General features: G+C 46.8%; 1 protein-coding gene across 1 annotated transcript in view; it reads right to left on the bottom strand.

Moving 5' to 3' along the window:
- The window catches only part of LOC135002347 (oocyte zinc finger protein XlCOF8.4-like), a 49328-nt gene extending 47501 nt beyond the window's left edge, over positions 1-1827 (bottom strand). The window contains exon 1 of the mRNA XM_063951662.1: positions 1247-1827. The gene's annotated coding sequence lies outside the window, so the exon portion shown is untranslated. The remainder of the gene's footprint in view (positions 1-1246) is intronic.
- Between the last annotated feature and the right edge of the window lie 18395 nt (positions 1828-20222).

Genomic DNA, 20222 nt, shown 5'->3' with positions numbered 1-20222 from the left:
GGGCTTTGGCTTACCAGGTTTGGAAGTGCGGGCCTGCTTGTTGTACGCCTGACCTTTTGCTTTACCTGAAGGATGAAATGGGCAAAAGTAAGTACCCTTAGACTTCGAGACAGAAGAAGGAGCGGTACTTGGCAGACAGACGGTTTTGGCAGTAGCCAAGTCAGCCACAATCTTATTTAAGTCCTCCCCAAACAGAATATCTCCCTTAAAAGGCAGTACCTCCAGGGTTTTTCTAGAGTCCAGATCCACAGACCAGGATCTCAGCCACAAAATCCGGCGAGCCATGACTGATGTAGTAGAGGCCTTGGCTCCTAGGATACCGGCATCAGAAGCAGCCTCTTTGATATATCGAGAAGCTGTGACAATATATGACAAGCATTGTCTAGCATGGTCAGAGGAGATTTCAGCATCTAACTCCAAGGCCCATGCTTCAATAGCCTCTGCAGCCCATGTTGCTGCAATAGTGGGCCTTTGTGCAGCACCCATGAGGGAGTAAATAATTTTCAGACAACCCTCCACACGTTTATCCGTAGGCTCCTTTAGAGACGTGACAGTAGTGACAGGTAGAGCTGAGGAAACCACCATCCTAGCCACATGTGAGTCTACTGGAGGAGGCGTTTCCCAATTCTTAGACAGCTCTGGCGCGAGGGAATAGCGAGCCAGCATCTTCTTTTGAGGAACAAACTTCGTACCCGGGTTTTCACAGAATTCCTGATGTATATCCACACTGCTGCTGCCCTTGTAGTCTTCACTTTTTCTTCAAAAAAGCTCTTCTTTGGGCTGCCTTGAGCAGCCCCCCTGTAACGTGCCTGCTATCTGCAGAAGCAACTACAAAACTGAGCTCCTGTGCAGAGAGGCAGGAGGCGGCGCTGTGCATTCTGGGAACAGTCAAAGCTTTTCAGCCTGTTGGTGCATCGGATCAAGATCCTACTCTACACCCCTATGTCTATACTTGTGGAGCCCAGTGTACACCGCAGCAGAAAATAATAATAATAACAACAACAACAACAACAACAAGACACCACAGGATTCTCCCCCTGTATAATAATAACATGACACTACAGGCTACTCCCCCAGTATAATAATAATAATAATAATAAAAAGGACACCACAGGCTGCTCCCCCTGTATAATAATAAAAATAACAGGACACCAAAGGCTGCTTTTCCTGTATAAAAATAACAGGACACCACAGGATGATCCCGCTGTATAATAATAATAATAATAATAATAATAATAATACTAACCGCATGGACACCACAGGCTGCTCCCCCTGCATAATAACAGGACACAACAGGCTGCTCCACCTGTATAATAAAAATAACAGGACACTACAGGCTGCTCCCCCTGTATAATAGTAATAACAGGACACTACAGGCTGCTCCCCCTGTATAATAGTAATAACAGGACACCACAGGCTGCTCCCCCTGTATAACAACAACAGGACACGGTTGAGTCTATATCGGAGTGGCAGAAGGGGACTTGTGACGTACCTAGACACATCACCAGGGGGAGGAGCTCCGGCCGAACAGGGTACCCTAAAAGAACGCTCGCCACACTTCGGGCTCGCTTCGCTCGCCACCTGATTACTAAATGTAATACTATCCCGCTGGCCAAGCTCCTCCCCCTTGTGTCGTGACTCCTCCCCCAGACGGAAAAGGTCACTTAGCCCACTTGATTTTAGCATCTACCAACAGGACACCACAGTCTGCTCCCCCTGTATAATAATAATAATAATAACAGAACACCACAGGCTGCTCCCCCTGTATAGTAATAATAACAGGACACCACAGGCTGCTCCTCCTGTGTAATAATAATAATAGGACACCACATGCTGCTCCCCCTGTATAGTAAGACGCCATTACCTGATCTCCACGGACACTGGGAGGTTGCAGCAGTCGATGAAAACTCACTTCCTGTATGTGGAACGCACAGTACGGAAGTAAGTTGGAACGCACAGGCAGGAAGTAGGGCATGATTGGCAAAGGCGGCTTTCTAGTTACTGGCCCCTCCCCTACTACACCCCGCCCATAGCCCCGCCCTTTGCAATGAATATTACCATACATGTCCTCAGTGCAGGAGGCCGGCGGCCATTTTCTTGTAGACCAGTCCGGCAGCAGCAATAGGTTCCCTGGCAGTGTAGTGACGTCAGGAGCGGCGGCCATTTCCCCTGGTCTGAGCTCCTCCTTCCTTCTATCATTCCCACAAGGCAGCAGGAGCAGAGAGCAGCCATTGCTGTGTCTGGCAGCAGGTAATGATATTATTATTATTATTCTATAGGCTGAGCAGCTCTGGTGTCAGGTTCTGTACTACAGGGGGAGCAGCCTCTGGTGCCTTGTTATAGTGCAGCTGGAGCAGCCTCTGGTGCTGCATTATCCCTGTACAGGTGGCTGACACTCTAGTGTCCTATTACTGTAATACAGGTGGCGCAGACCCCGGTGTTACCGTAATACAGGTGGCGCAGACCCCGCCGTTACCATAATACAGGTGGCGCAGACCCCGCCGTTACCGTAATTCTATACACCTGACATTACAGGTGTTCTGTCCTTTGTCATTGTGCTGTACAGGGGGGGCGGCCTGTGTTGTCATAATATACAGGAGGAGCAGCCTGTGTTGTCATAGTATACAGGAGGAGCAGCCTGTGTTGTCATAGTATACAGGGGTAGCATCCTGTGCTGTCATAATAGACAGGAGGAGCAGCCAGTGGTGTCCTATTATTATTATTATTATTATTATTATTATGCAGGGGGAGCAGCCAGTGGCATCCAGTTATTATTGTACAGGAGGAGCAGCCTGTGGTGTCCTGTTATTATAATACAAGGGAAGCATTATTTTTATTATTATACAGGGGGAGTAGCCTGTGGTGTGCAGTTGTTGTTGTTAATAATATTATTATTATTATTATTATTATACAGGTGAGCAGCCTGTGGTGTCCTGTTATTATTATTATTATTATTATTATACAGGAGGAGCAGCCTTTGTTGTCCTATTATTATTATAAAGAAGGAGTAGCTAGTGATGTCCACTTATTATTATTATACAGGGACAGCTGCATGTGGTGTCCTGTCATTATTATTATACAGGGGAAGCAGGCTGTGGTGTCCTGTTATTATCAGTATACAGTGGGAGCAGCCTGTGGTGTCCTATTGTTGTTATTATTATACAGAAGGGAGCAGCCTGTTCTGTCCTATTATTACTTTTATTATTATTATTATTATTATTATTATTATTTTGCAGAGGGAGCAGCCTGTGGTGTCATTTTATTATTACTATAAAGGGAGAGCAGAATGAGGTGTCCTGTTGTTATTAGTATTATACAGAGGGAGCAGGTTTTTGTGTATGGGTATTATTATACAGGGACAGCAGCTTGTGTCCTGGTATTATTATTATTATTCATTGGGAGTGGTGGTGATGTCACAGTGACATCACTTATATCTATATTAATAATACAGACATGACGAGATGTGAGGGGGGTCTGGGAGTGTCACAGTGAAATCACATATAGCTATAGTAATAATACAGGGACATGACTGGGGAGGTGAGGGGTTCTGGGAGCGTCACAGTGACATCACTTTTATCTATAGTAATAATACAGGGACATGACTTGGGAGGTGAGGGGATCTGGGAGTGTTACAGGGACATCACTTATATCTATAGTAATAATACAGGGACATGACTGGGGAGGTGAGGGGATCTGGGAGTGTCACAGTGAAATCACGAATATCTATAGTAATAATACAGGGACATGACTGGTGAGGGGATGTTGGAATGACACAATGATTTCACTTATATCTACAGTAATAATACAGTGACATGACTGGGGAGATGAGGGGGTCTGGGAACATCACAGTTACATCACTTATATCTATAGTAATAATACAAGGACATGACTGGGAAGGTGAGGGGATCTGGGATTGTCACAGTGAAATCCCGAATATCTATAGTAATAATACAGGGACATGACTGGGGAGGTGAGAGGATCTGGGAGTGTCAGAGTGACATCACATTTCTTTTTCATCCACTAGGGGGCTCTGGTGTACTCTTGGGATATGGACATTGCGATAGCAAGGATAGGCACATTTAAATATTTAAATGTGTAACCCACCTTCCCCTCCATACTCCCAAGATGCCTCAGTGTTTTTTGTGTCCTTCACCAGGGAAGGTTGCATCCTGGAGTAATTTCTGGGTTTACTATTAATTTTTCGAAAGATTTTTTTCTTTCATCAATCACACTTCCCAGCTTATTAAGAAGCGTGGGTCCGGGAGTGTGTGCTGCTATTGTGCAGCAAAGGCTTGTTGGTGCTTAGACAGAGAAGACCCGCTATAGACCTTCATCAGCGGTAGCTGATTCAGCCATGGCTGCAGGAGCTGGACGGAGCTTAGAGAGAAGACCCGTTGGAGTCTCCACATTACACTGAGGTAAGGAGCGGGCGGTCAGCTTATGCCGCTCCATTGGGCCAGCTTGTTGCTGTGATAGTGGGGTAGTCAGATCCTTCTGCCGCCCCTCCGTGTGCGGGGAACGTGTTTTGCATGAGCTGCTTACTAAGGTATAGCTTTACTGGCTCAATCTCCCCCGCTTCCCCGCTCCCACCAGCGGTCAGACACATACTGCCACTGGGCACCTGTGTCTCTCCACACCTGCCCGCTCCCCGGCACCCGGCAGCGCAGCTCCAAACAGCACTGCCGCTTGCCTCTACAATCTGCCCCTCTAGACAACTGGGAAGCGGCTTCCAGCAGAGGTCAAATAATGCTGCCGCTGGGCACCTGTCAGGCTACATCTCGTGGCTCCCAGCAGTGGACATATCACACTGCCGTTGCTGGGCGCCCATCACATCTACCCCGCTCTCCAGCTTCCACAAGCGCACAGACCACGGTGGGTAGCTGCTGCTTCTGCAGGGCACCGTCACTCAGAGCCGGTGCTTGGTATATAATGCGGGGGGGGGGGGGGCATGGAAGAAGCTAGGCGCGGATTACTGCTTTAAGCATTGGGGGAGGTCATGGTGGTCCCTAGTTCAGCGGTTCCCCTAAATATAAGGGATGTTGGCCAGGGCTATAAGGGACAGAACATGCTATTAAGCATATGTTATTAGTGCTTTTGGGGGTGCATAGGTTTTACATCTAGGGTATAGTCAGTTGTCTATAGGGTATAGTCAGTTCACACAAAGGTTACACACCTACTTCCTGCTTCTTCCTACAGCAATATGTCAGTCCTACAACACACGGCCACTAGAGGGGGCAGGGGTGTTTAGTAGGTGGCACAGTGACCATCATAGATTTCCTCTATAACACAGTGCGGTGCACGTGGTATTATAGACACTACAGTTATTTTCACTGAGTTGTCCGGACGTTGTCTCACTGTATTATTGTCTGTCTGCATGACAATATGAGAAACAGCAGCTTGTCTGTGATAACTGTGAGAATGTCTGATTTGCAGTCAGAGTTGTCCGCTGCACAAAAAGACCGTGAGGCGGCTAAGTCTGATTCACGGGTAATACCGTGTGAGCAGCCAATGTGGGCTCAGGATGTTTCTAGAACTTTGCTGGGTTACAAAGTCCATGTATAGTTCAGTTTCTAAGAATGGTCATCGTTTGTCTCATAATCACATTCTGACGATTCAGTGCCACATCTGATATCTCAGCATTGGGTCAGGGGTCAGATAGTGAGGTCACTAATAGCCCGAGCTATGATGATCTCATTAGAGCGGTACGCCAGCTGCTAGGTTGCACTGAAACATATGAGGTTTTATTGCTAGCAGACTATGGGCGACTGTGTGTTTTTCTTATTCTTATCTCTTAATAAGCAGGCAATAGAAGCATGGCTAAATCCAGTTAAACACTTTTCTGGGACAACGCGATTTCTGTCTAAATATCTTTTCCCACAGGCTATGACAACTAAATCACCATCGGTGGAGTCTTCAGTTTCTAAACTTTCACTAAAATTGACTATTCCAGTCCCAGGTGCAGCTACGCTTAAAGACCCCTCGGAGAGTAAGCTGGAGGCCATGCTAAAGTCCATGTATACAGCAACAGGGGTGATGCTTACACCTGTTTGAGTTGGAGTTTGGGTTAACAAGGCTGTAGTTGCATGGGCGAAACAGCTCAGGTTAGGCCTACAACAGGGTTTTCCCTCAGACCAGCTTATATTTCTTACCGATCACATTTGTGAATTGGTTGAGTATTTAGGTACGGCCTCGTTGGATGTCGGACAAGTTTGTTCTCGGCTTGTGGCCCGACAGCCGCTGTGGTTGCGTTCTTGACAGGCCGAGGCAGAGTCAAAATGAGGAATAGGGGCGTTCCCTTCTACTGGTGTTATCTGGTCCTGAATAGGATAAATGGAACTCTCAGTCAACGGGAAAGGAAATACTCTGACCAGCGTTCAAATCTTTTAGACCTCAGTCCTTTTTTTTAGATAAGAATAATTTATTGTCACTGTACATGGACATTACATACAGTTCATGTCATATACACAGAAGGGAAGAAGCGATTCCTTAACATAGTGGTACAACATCTTAAGCACCTCTAACGTCTCCCCGATGGCAAGAGGGAAAAAACACATTACAGGGATGACCCCAATCTTCAATCATATTTGTTGCCTTTGACAGATTCCTCGCGGTGAGTACATCCGCCAACCTAGGCAAGGGTTGGCCGATGATCCTCTCTGCGGATTTAATCACTCTTTCCAAGGCAACAAGATCCGAACACTTGGCATTACCATACTACACCGTGATCGCGTAGGTCAGCAAGCTCTCAATAACACAGCGATTAAAGTTAACAAGAGATGATTGCTGCAGACCTGCTACTCGGAGCTTTCGTAAGAAAAAAAGATGCTACTGAGCCTTCCCGACCACAGACATGATATGCAAGGACCATGATAAATCCTCTGTGAACTTAATCCCCAAAAATGTCACATCGGTAACCCTTTCCACCTCCTCACCATTCAAAATCAGCAGACAGATGCTAATTTTTTTAGATTTCCTAAAATCTATCACAACCTCCTTGGTTTTCTTACTGTTTAATAACAGGTTGTTTTTAACCCCCCACTCAGCGAGTCTTCTGTCACGTCTAGCAAGGTTTGAGAATCCAGCAGCTGAGACTTGCCCAAGGAAGTGATTGTCTGCAGATGAATAAGACGAGGGGGTTGGATGTAGTTCCTTCTCATGTACAAGGGGAAATGAGGAACGTAGGCGGGGCTAAGAGTCAGTGAGTTGTAGTTCTTGAGAATGAGGCTGAAGTAGGGAACTGTGGCTTGTGGACGATGACTTAAAGACATAGTTGTAGACAAAGAACTGCGGGTTGTGGTTTGAAAGACGAGACTGTAGATAATGAACTGTGGAACTGAATAGTAATAAAAGACGTGGCTAGAGACAAAGAACTGTGGACTGTGGATTGAAAGACGAGGTTGTAGATAATGAACTGTGGAACTGTGGACGGTAGTTTAAAGACGTGGCTGGAGACAAAGATCTGCGGACTGTGGCTTGAAAGATGAGGCAGAAAGACAGAGGCCTTCCATGCCCAAAGGGTTTAACTGGACCAGGTTTTTCTGGAGCGCTTCCACAGGCAGCAGTAGGTTTGGAATGGCAGGGCTGCAGCAGCAACTGAGAACCGGCTAAGCAGGGTTAGGAGAAACCAGAACACGGCAAGAATTCTGGGAGCACAGGGTTAAAGCACCTACAACAGGGTTGTAACTTGAAGCACTGGCCTCCCTGTCATAAACCAGCCCCCTTTTATAAGGAGAACTCTCCCTGGATTGGCTGGAAGGAAACAGGAAGCCAAACTATGCCTCAGACTTGGTCTCCAACATGGCGGCGCCCAATAATGCAGACATCTCTGCATAGCCACACAGCTCACTGCCCCATGTCTCCTAGCAATATTCCGGCAAGAGAGACCCGCTGCAGCGACATCCCGCTGCCATGAGCGAACCCCCTCACGCCGCTGCCCACGGACCCGCTGCGGCAGCCCTCCTCGGCTGCTGCCTATGAAGCCAGCCCCACGGCCCCAGCACACAAGTAAGAACTCGGGCGCTGACAGAACCCCCCCATTTGCGGGTGGACTCCGGACACCTATATGGTTTAGCTGGAAACTTGGCATGAAATGTCCGAAGAAGTCTTGGAGCATGGACATCTTCTGCTCCTACCCAAGACCTTTCCTCAAGTCCATATCCTTTCCAATCAACAAGGTACTGGATGCGACCATATCGTCTGCGGGAGTCGAAGATCTTGTGAATCTCAAATTCGTCTCTTTGTGCTGATGGGATCTTGGGAGATTTAGGTAGAGCAGCTCTAAATCGATTGAGAACCAATGGTTTTAAAATAGAAATATGAAACGCATTAGGGATTCTTAAAAGCGGAGGCAACTTCACCTTGTAAGCCACAGGATTTAATACTTTTTCAATTGGGTAGGGCCCAATAAATCTGGGAGCAAACTTTTTAGTAGGAATGTTCGACCTTAGGTTATGTGTGGAAACCCAAACCCGATCTCCCACCTTAAGACTTTTTACAGCTTTTTGCTTCAGATCTGCATAGGTCTTATACCTCTTGGATGTATTAAGCAGGGCCTTGTGGAGCTTTTGGATGATAACCATAATTATGAAGAATGGAGAAGATTTTGTAGCAGAATGATAGAGATTGTTATGAACAAATTCTGCAAATGGGAGAAAGTCCAGCCAGTTGTCTTGAGAGGAGGACATGAATAAACGTAGAAATGTCTCCAGGTCCTGGTTCACTCTCTCTGATTGACCATCTGTTTGGGGATGATATCCTGAGGAGAAATTTAATTTCACACCGAGAGCAGAACATAGGGACCTCCAAAACTTGGCCACAAACTGAGGACCTCTATCAGATATGATTTCCTGCGGTAGACCATAGAGTCGGAAAATCTCTACTATGAATAATTTTGCCAACTGGGATGCTGATGGAAGACTAGCCAGGGGAACGAAGTGTGCCATTTTAGAGAACCGGTCAACTATGACCCACACGGTATTTCGTCTGCCAGACCATTAGTAATAAAGTCCATAGAAATATGCGTTCATGGTCTTTGTGGTACAGGTAACGGATGGAGTAACCCAGCTGGAGGACCTTTGGGACTTTTATGTTGGGCACACTTCGGACAAGCAGCCACGAATTCCTGAACATCAGTTCTGAGATGAGGCCACCAGTAGGAGCACTGAATAAATTTGAACGTTTTATGACCGCCCGCATGGCCCATGAAGGAGAAGTGAGCCCATGTAAGAAGTTTCTTGCGAAGATTTTGGTGCGACGAATATTTTCCCAGGATGAGGAAGTGGAGAAGTATTAGTTGTTGAGAAAGAGGTGGACTCCAAGATAAATTGCTCTTTTGAACGATCAGAGGGTTCTTCAGAACTTAGGGAACGAGATAACGCATCTGCTTTTTTGTTGAGGGAACCTGGTCGGTAACTAAGTTTAAAGTTAAAACGGGTAAAGAAGAGTGCCCATCTTGTTTGGCGTGGGTTCAAACATAGAGCAGATTGTAGATATAGGAGGTTCTTGTGATCTATGGTTACCGAGATTGGATGCTGAGCTCCCTCCAACAAATACCTCCACTCCTCGAAGGCTAACTTAATTGCTAGTAATTCTTGTTTCCCAATAGCGTAGTTCTGTTCAGCGGGAGAAAATCTTCGCGAGAAGAATGCACAGGGATGGACCTTCTTGTCCTCGAAGAGCTGGGACAATACTGCTCCTACTCCTACAGTGGAGGCATCAACCTCCACCAGGAATGGACGGCTGAGATCGGGTTGTCGAAGGACAGGGGCAGTCATGAAGGCTTCCTTTAAAGACAAAAAGTTTTCTAAAGCCTCCGGAGACCACTTGACCTGTTCTGCACCTTTCCTGGTTAATGCGGTAATGGGAGCTATGACAGAAGAATAATTCTGAATAAATCTTCGGTAGAAGTTAGCAAATCACAGAAAACGTTGAACCCCCTTAAGGGTAGCTGGAAGCGACCAATCCTGAATCGCCTGCACTTTAGCGGGGTCCATCGGTAACTTCTGTCCTGAGAGGATGTAACCGAGGAATGGAATCGTGGGTACTTCGAAGGTGCACTCCTCTAATTTACAGAATAATTGATTCCTCTGTAAACGAGTTAGAACCTCTTTGACTTGTTCTCGATGGGTCTTCAGATCCCTGGAAAAGATGAGGATGTCATCTAAATATACCACCAAGCAGTCATAGAGGAGATCTCTGAAAATTTTGTTAACAAATTCTTGAAAGATGTCTGGGGCATTACACAGGCTGAAAGGCATTACCAGGTATTCGTAATGCCCGTCGTGGATATTAAATGCCGTCTTCCATTCGTCATCTGAGCGAATACGTATAAGATTGTAGGCCCCCCGTAAGTCCAATTTGGAGTAAACAGCTCCTTTAACACAGTCGAATAGTTCTGGAATTAGAGGCAACGGATATCTGTTCTTAATTGTTATGTCGTTGAGACCTCTATAGTCAATACAGGGCCGCAGATCCCCATCCTTCTTCTTGACAAAAAATACCCCGGCCAGAGAGGTGGAAGACCTGATGAACCCTTTATCCAAATTCTCCCGGATATACTTCGACATGGCCTGTGTCTCAGGGAGTGAGAGAGGATAGGTTCGACCTCGGGGAAAAGTTTTGCTTGGTACCAGATCAATGGGACAATCCCAAGTGCAATGCGGAGGCAAGGTGTCCACCCCATGCTTACTGAAAACATCTTGAAAGGCCTGGTATTCCACAGGAAGGCCGGAAGAACAGAGGGGTCTTACTGAGGGCAAACAATTCTGGAAGCAGTTTCATCCCCAAGAGAGAACATCCATGGTCTGCCAGTGTATGTGGGGATTGTGTTTTATTAACCACGGAAATCCTAGGATCAGTTCGTGAGAGGCTTAAGGAATTACAAGAAAATAGATATTTTCTGAATGAAGAACCTAAAACTTGAGAGGGATAGAACGAAAGGATATGATTCCCTCAGTAATATGACTTCCATCCACCAAAGTAATTGAAATGGTACGATCCAAACGGACAGTTGGTATTCCTGATCATTTAACCAGAGCTGAGGTAATGAAGCTTTCAGCAGCTCCGGAGTCAAGTAGTGCAGGGATGAGTAGAGAGGAAGAAGGGAGCTCCAGGTGAGTTAACAAGACAGACTCTTTCTTGGCAAGTAATTCCGAGAATTCTCCTAGCTTGACCTCTCCAGCACATGCTAGGAGCGGGCGTTTCCTGGTCGTTGACTGCAGGATTTAAGGAAATGATCTGACGCACCACAATACAGGCATAGGTTCCCTTGTCGCCGTCTCTGACGTTCTTCGTTGGAGAGACGGGAACGATTGATCTGCATGGGTTGTTCGGTAGTTGGTGATGATGATCTTGGCGGAAGAACGACTCGAGGCTTAGGATGATCAGACCGCGATCTCTCCATACAGCGTTCTCTGTACCTCAGGTCTAATTTATTACATAAGGAAATCAATTTATCCAACTTATCTGGAACGTCCTGAGTTGCAGGTCATCTTTGATCTTTTCGGAGAGACCGCTCCAGAAAGCTGCAACGAGAGCCTCCTCATTCCAGTTCAGTTCTGAGGAGAGAGTACGAAACTGGATCATGTGCTGACTAACCGTACATGTGCCCTGACGCAGGCGCAGGATCTCTAATGAGGCGGCAGAAGTCCTGCCCGGTTCATCGAAGATTCTTCTAAAGGTTGCTACGAACTCTGAATAGTTAGACAGGATGGGATCTGTCTTCTCCCACAAAGGTTAGACCCATTCCAATGCTTGCCCAGTAAGCAAAGAAATTATATAGGCTACCTTGGTTCGTGCTGATGGAAAGTTGGCCGACTGTAGTTCGAGCTGGATTTCGCACTGGTTGAGAAACCCACGGCATTGTTTTGGATTCTCATTGAACTTACTGGGTGATGGCAAATGTAACCGTGGAAGTGATACTGGTACAGGCAGAAGCGGGACCGGAGGTGCTAATGTGGGAGCAGCCGTCGATACTTGAGGGGCCGTCATGGCAACACAGAGAGAATCGAGACGTTCGGACACATTCTGCATGAACTGCACATTTTGAGATTGTGTGGCCTCCTGCTTACTAAAGCGAGACCAGATATCTGCAGTTCTATCCCCTCCTGAGGCCTGATCACCCTTCGTATTTATTGGGCCAATGCTTACTGTCACGTTTAGCAAGGTTTGAGAATCCGGCGCCTGAGACTTGCCCAAGGAAGTGGTTGTCTGCAGATGAATAAGACGAATAAGAGGGGGTTGGATGTAGTTCCTTCTCATGGGACAAGGGGAAATGAGGAACGTAGGCGGGGCTAAGACTCAGTGAGTTGTAGTTCTTGAGAATGAGGCTGAAGTAGGGAACTGTGGCTTGTGGACGATGACTTAAAAACTTAGTTGTAGACAAAGAACTGCGGGTTGTGGTTTGAAAGATGAGACTGTAGATAATTAACTATGATACTTTGGTGATAAAATATGTGGCTGGAGACAAAGAACGGTGGACTGTGACTTGAAAGACGAGCTTGTAGATAATGAACTGTGGATAGTGGTTCAAAGCCGTAGCTGGAGACAAAGATCTGTGGACTGTGGCTTGAAAGATGAGTCAGAAAGACAGAGGCCGTCCGTGCCCAAAGGATTTAACTGGACTGGGTTTTCCTGGAGCGCTTCCACAGGCAGCAGTAGGTTAGGAACGGCAGGGCTGCAGCATCAACTGAGAACCGGCTAAGCAGGGTTAGGAGAAACCAGAACACAGCAAGAATTCTGGGAGCACAGGGCTAAAGCACCTACAACAGGGTTGTAACTTGAAGCACTGGCCTCCCTGTCATAAACCAGCCCCCTTTTGTAAGGAGAACTCTCCCTGGATTGGCTGGAAGGAAACAGGAAGCCAAGCTGTGCCTCAGACTTGGTCTCCAACATGGTGTTGACCAGTAATGCAGACATCTCTGCATAACCTCACAGCTCACTGCCCCTGGTCTCCTAGCAACATATCGGCAAGAGAGACCCACTGCAGCGGCGTCCCGCCGCCACGAGCGAACCCCCTCACCGCCGCTACCACTGCCCACGGACCTGGTGCGGCAGCCCTCCTCTGCTGCTGCCCACAAGCCACCTGTGAAGCCGGCCCCAGCACATGGGTAAGACCTCGGGCGCTGATTTCTTCTCACTTCCTCTCTTTAACCACTCTCATCTCCACCGGTTATCAAACCCACCAGAATGGTATCATCCACAAACTTAATCACAGAGATTGTCTCCAAATTAGACTCACAGTCAGAGGTTTACAGGGAATATAAGAAGGGACTTAAAACACACCCCTGCGGAACTCCTACACTTAACACCAGTTCAGAAGACAGGTCAGAGCCCAGTCAAGAAATCCAACAGCCAATGACATATGGCTGCATCATATCCGATCCGCAAAAGCTTTTTTACTAACACCGCCGGCACTACCGTGTTAAAGGCGGAACTATAATCCACAAATAACAATCTAGCATAGGTGTCTCTATTTTCAAGACGACAAAGTACTCTACTAAGCACCATAAGAGCTGCGTCCTCAGTTGATCTGTTCGACCGATAGGCAAACTGATTAGGGTCAAATCCCAATGGATGGACCAAAACAATTCTCTCAAAACATTTCATAATCAATGAAGTGAGAGCAATCGGCCTATAGTCGTTCAGACCAATGACCGACGCAGACTTAGGAATTGGAACAATTATTGAAGTTTTGAAGCACCGTGGAACAGTGCATTGACTCAGGGAAAAGTTTTAAATCTTTGTAAAAATGCCTGCCAACTGCTCAGCACATGCCCCTAATACTCTGCCTGAAATACAATCCGGGCCAGGAGCCTTCCTTACGTTCGTTCTGGTGACACAATCCCTAACCTCAACTTCAGTCAGGGTCAAAAAACTATCTGAATGGAATCTAAAAGAGTTACCTGTAGAAGAGTCAACCTCTTCAAAACGTGCATAAAAGTGATTTAGCTCAGCAGACGAAGGACCGCCCATCCTGACAGAAGTAGAACTTTTATAATCAGAGATGTATTTAATTCCTCTCCACATCGTTCTTGCATCACCCGATTCTTTAAAATGGTTTTCAATCTTACTCGAGTAAGCTTCCTTAGCAAGACGAATACCCTTTTTTAAATTATATAATTATATAAGCTAATTTGTCTTTTACTCTAAACGCCCTATCCCTAGCTCTCAATAAGGTACGAACCTCACTGTTCATCCAAGGTTTGTCATTTGGGAAGGTACAAGCTAACTTCCTCTTAGTAACACTTTCTATGCAACAATTACTATACAATGACACCATTGATGCCCAACGATCGTTATCAACACCTAAATCCCCAGTAGCCTCCTCAATAAACTGATCCCAATCAATACACTGAAAGCAACCCTGCAAACTTAATAAAGCTCCCTCTGGCCAGACCTCAACTTCCTTAGTAATTGGTTGATCCCTCCCTAATACCGACAAATACCTGGGAATTAACCAGAGTGTTGAGTGATCGGACTGCCCAACGTGACGACACAAAAGACATTTGTATGCATGCTCAACATTAGGGGTGGGGTGGGCTAGAGGAACAACCATGCAGAGGGACGTGGTTTTCAACAAACCACAAACCGTCGTCAGGACACAAAGGCCGTTGACAAGCCAGTGGCATGACGTGCTCCCAGCCCATCTTGGCTCTTCAGTTGTGGGAGCACACCTTCAGACGTTTCACTTCGCGTGGTTTCAGACATCACAGACGGGTGGATCGGCAATTTTGTTTTCAAAGGTTTCAAAATTTAGTTTGATTGTCTACCACCGATGCGGTTTTTCAAGACGGGTCTGCCTGTGTCAGCAAACAAGTGAGCAGGTCTGCAGGCCACTATTCAGTCTCTCGTACATTCAGCAGTTTTGGTTCAGGTTTCAGTACACCAACAAGGTTTTATTCCAATCTTTTTGTAGTGCCAAAGCCGGATGGCTCGGTCACACCGATATGGAACCTAAGGGGGTTCAATCGGTACGTCACTTACTACACATTCAAGATGGAATCCCTACGGTCAGTGATTGCAGGTTTAGGACCACAGCAATTCATGATTTTGCGGGATCTCAAGGATGCATACTTACACATTCCAATTTGGCCACCGCATCAGGCGTACTTAAGTTTGCAGTTCAACAAGCGCCTCGGTATTCACAAAGATGATGTCTGTGATGATAGTTCATCTCAGATCCCTGGGAGTGATAATCGTTCCATACTTAGATGACCTTCTCATCAAGGCTTCATCTCAACAAATACTTCATAAACATGCCTTACTGTTGTACAGTCTACTAGTTCAGTACGGATGGATTGTCAACTTTAAAAAAAAAATCGAGTCGCTTCCTGTGTCAAAGAATTCCATTTTAGGAATGATTCTGATTACGGTGGATCAAGGCATTTATCTTCCACAACATTAAGTACATGCTATTCATCATCTAGTACTGCCAGTGCTCAAACCATGGACAGTCTCTGTGCATTTGTGCATTCGACTGTTAAGACAGATGGGGGCATCTTTCAAAACACTCCAGTTCGGAAGATTTCACTCATGTCCCGTTCAACTGGATCTTCTCGCATAGTGATCCGGCTCTTGTCTACAAACTCATCAGATGGTGCGCTTGTCTCCAGGGCCAGAGTATCAATACTCTTGTGGCTCCACATACACAATCTCACTGCGGGAAAAAGGTTTGGAGTCTGGAATTGGATAATTCTGATGACGGACGCAAGTCTCAAAGGTTGGGGAGCAGTGGTCCAACATTGTCAGTTTCAGGGTCTATGTTCAGACCGAGACAGATTACCGTCAATCAGCGTCCTGGAACTCAGGGCAATTTACAACGCTCTGCGTCAGGCAGTTCACTTGCTCCTGTCTCAGACTGTTCAGGTTCAGACGGACAACGCGACGGAAGTCGCATACATCAACAAACCAGGAGGGACTCAAAGTCGCATGGCCATGCAAGAAATTGCTCGAATCCTCAATTGGGCCAAACATCACCATGTGATATTGTTGGCGGTCTTCATTCCGGGAGTGCACAACTGGGAGGCAGATTGTCTCAGTCATCAAGATTTTCCTCCAGAAGATGTTCCAGATGTTAGTCCAGCGCTGGAGTTACCCAAAGATGGATCTAATGGCTTCTCGCCATAATCATCAGACAGTTACGTGGCCATACAGCCTAGTGTATCTATTTCTGTTTCCGCTGCTTCCTCGGTTGCTAAAGCGGATCAAACGAGAGTCCACGACTGTCATACTAGTGGCGCCTCGTTGGCCTCGGAGAGTGTGGTTCTTGAATCTCCATGGTCTACTCGCAGACGATCCCTGGCTGATTCCGCTACGTCCAGACCTACTACAGCAGGGGTTGTTCCTTTACCCTGATTTAGCGTGGCTGCTTTTTACGGGGTGGCTGTTGAGACCACTCTCAAGACGAGAGGGCATTCCACAGTTGGTTATACCAACCACGTTACGTGCTAGGAAGCCAGTTTCAGCAGCTCATTATCACAGGATTTGGCGAGTGGTTGGTGTGAAGCTAGGATGTTTCTGACATATTCTTTCAAGTTATCCCATCTTTTGATCTTTTTACAGACGGGGTTAGATGAAGGACTACGTTTAGCGACACTAACGGTGCAGGTCTCTGCCTTGTCAGTTTTCTTTCAAAGGTGTTTGGCTCTTTGCCAACAGTTCACAATTTTCTGCAAGGTGTCCTCAGTATAACCTCCCCTCACACCACCTACGGCTCCATGGACGTGAATATAATTTTGCATGGTTTTGCAGTCACGTTTTGAACCCTTGCAACATGTGGATGTTAAGTTTAGAACTTGGAAAACCTTGTTTCTCCTAGCCTTAGCTTCGGCAAGGTGTGTTGCACAATTTGGGTGCCTTGTCATGCAAGCCACTGTATCTGGTATTTCATACTGACAGACCGGACCTTTGGACAAATCCCGTTTTTCTACCGCAGGTAGTATCTTCTTTCACATCAATCAACCAATCGTAGTTCCTGTTTTTCAGAAAATTCAGGTACTCCGGCTACTTTGGATGTGGTACGCACACTCCGCGTTTATGTAGCCCGAACATTAAAAGTACGTATATCGGATACTTTGTTCTCTATGATGAAGTCAAGATAGGTTGGGCAGCTTCCAAACAGACCTTGGCCAGTTAGATTAACCTGACCATTCATCAGGTGTACTTTCATGCTAGTCTAACACCGACTGCATTTGCTTCAGCACATTCCACGCGTTCTGTGGGAATGTCATGGGCAGCAGGCCGTGGAGCTTCTACGACGCAACCTTGCCGTGCAGTTACATGGCCATCAGTGCACACGTTTATGCGCTTTTACAAGTTTGATAATTCTGTGGCATCAGCTTCTAGCTTTGGCCGTCTAGTGTTACAGGTGCCAAACCGCTGTCCCGCCGAAGGGGGAAACTTTTGTAAGTCCCAAGAGTACTCCAGTGACCCCTAGTGGATGAAAAAGAAAACAAGATTTTGGTACTTGCCAGATAAATCCTTTTCTTTGCACCCACAGGAGGTACTGGACGCCCACCCAGAGCAGTTTCTCCTGGCTGGTGGTAAGTTCAATAGTTCTTATGGTAACACGATTTCACTGACTTATTGAAATGTAAGGTGATTGTTATCTGTTGTCATGTCACCTTTGTCCGTTATGTTATAATGTTATATGTAATTCTCCATTGTTCATCCTCTCTGTCGCTCCTATTCGGCTCAGCAAAAAAAACACTAAGGCATCTTGGGAGTATAGAAGGGAAAGGAGGGCTACACATTTAAATTTTTAAATGTGCCTATCCCTGCTATCGCACCGTCCATATCCCAAGAGTACTCCAGTGCCCCCTGTGGATTCAAAGAAAAGAATTTATCTGGTAAGTACCAAAAGCCTATTATCTGTAGTAATAATACAGGGACATGACTGTGGAGGTGAGGGGATCTGGGCGTATTTACAGTGATATTTATGTCTCTTCCATTTCACAGAGGTGTGAAGAAGACATCTGGTGAGCGTGAGACACCCAGCAGCCATCCTCGTGTGTCAGGAGGACTGAGCAGGTCGCAGAGCCCCATCACGGTGCCTCCACCTCACTCACTGATACATGTGACACAGTGACCAGAAGATCCAGGAACTCACCAACAAAATCATTCAGGTGCTGATTGGAGAGGTGACTGCTGGGAATGGGGCATTATACAGTAACACCAGGGGATGTGTCTGGGTGATGACTGAAGAGGTGACTGCTGGGAATGGGACATTATACAGTAACACCAGGGGATGTGTCTGGGTGATGACTGGAGAGGTGACTGCTGGGAATGGGGCATTATACAGTAACACCAGGGGACGTGTCTGGGTGATGACTGGAGAGGTGACTGCTGGGAATGGGGCATTGTACAGTAACACCAGGGGATGTGTCTGGGTGATGACTGAAGAGGTGACTGCTGGGAATGGGACATTATACAGTAACACCAGGGGATGTGTCTGGGTGGTGACTGGAGAGGTGACTGCTGGGAATGGGACGTTATACAGTAACACCAGGGGATGTGTCTGGGTGATGACTGGAGCGGTGACTGCTGGGAATGGGACATTGTAAAGTAACACCAGGGGATGTGTCTGGGAGATGACTGGAGAGGTGACTGCTGGGAATGGGACATTATACAGTAACACCAGAGGACATGTCCAGGTGATGACTGGAGAGGTGACTGCTGGGAATGGGACATATACAGTAACACCAGGGAATGTGTCTGGTTGCTGACTGGAGAGGTGACTGCAGGGAATGGGACATTATACAGTAACACCAGAGGACATGTCTGGGGGTTGACTGGAGAGGTGACTGCTGGGAATGGGACATTATACAGTAACACCAGGGGATGTGTCTGGATGATGACTGGAGAGGTGACTGCTGGGAATGGGACATTATACAGTAACACCAGGGGAAGTGTCTGGGTGATGACTGGAGAGGTGACTGCTGGGAATGGGACATTATACAGTAACACCAGGGGACGTGTCCTGGTTATGACTGGAGTGGTGACAGCTGGGAATGGGGCATTATACAGTAACACCAGGGGGCGTGTCTGGGTGATGACTGGAGAGGTGACTGCTGGGAATGGGACGTTATACAGTAACACCAGGGGATGTGTCTGGGTGATGACTGGAGAGGTGACTGCCGGGAATGGGACATTATACAGTAACACCAGGGAACGTGTCTGGGTGGTGACTGCCGGGAATGGGACATTATACAGTAACGCCAGGGGACGTGTCTGGGTGATGACTGGATAGGTGACTGCTGGGAAGGGGACATTATACAGTAACACCAGGGGACATGTCTGGGTGATGACTGGAGAGGTGACTGCTTGGAATGGGACATTATACAGTAACACTATGGGATGTGACTGGGTGATGACTGGAAAGGTGACGTCTGGGAATGGGACATTGTACAGTAACACCAGGGGACTTTTCCTGGTTATGACTGGAGAGGTGACTGCTGGGAATGGGGCATTATACAGTAACACCAGGGGACGTGTCTGGGTGATGACTGGAGAGGTGACTGCCGGGAATGAGACATTATACAGTAACACCAGGGAACGTGTCTTGGTGATGACTGGAGAGGTGACTGCTGGGAATGGGACATTATACAGTAACACCAGGGGATGTGTCTGGGTGATGACCGTATCACTGTTTGTGTCCAGTGTCTATAAGGTGTCAGGATGTCACGGTCTATGTCTCCATGCAGGACGGGCAGTATATAGAGGAACACATGGGTCTGTACAAGGACATGATGATGGAGAATCACCGGACCCTCACATCACTGGGTAAGAGGAGACTGTCATGTATTGTACAGGGGAGAGCAGGTATGGGGCCCCCTGTATACACACATCATCTGATAATCACATATATACACTATACTCAGTCACTGTGTGTCTCCTACAGATGGGCCCAGTAACAGAGATACCCCAGAGAGATGTCCCCGTCCTCTGTATGCCCAGGATTGTACAGAGGAGAATCACAGGATCCCACAGGAGGATCAGGTAGGTGGGATTTAGGGTCTCACCAATATACCAAAGTGACCATCACTATATGATCTGTAGAGAAGTTTTGTACCTTATACACTGATATTATACTGTTATTAATGTATATTGTTTTGTGGGCTATTTAGGATGAATGTCTCACTGACATTATGTTAGAAGATACAGAGGGAGAAGAAGAGACGTATGTGACTGATATGAAGGCAGAAGATATAGAGGGAGAAAAAGAG

This window comes from Pseudophryne corroboree, unplaced genomic scaffold (genome assembly GCF_028390025.1).
Source record: "Pseudophryne corroboree isolate aPseCor3 unplaced genomic scaffold, aPseCor3.hap2 scaffold_1777, whole genome shotgun sequence".
In the NCBI taxonomy this organism is placed as follows: Eukaryota; Metazoa; Chordata; class Amphibia; order Anura; family Myobatrachidae; genus Pseudophryne; species Pseudophryne corroboree.
The sequence above is the reverse complement of the archived record's forward strand: the minus strand, read 5'-3'. Positions and strand labels throughout refer to the sequence as shown.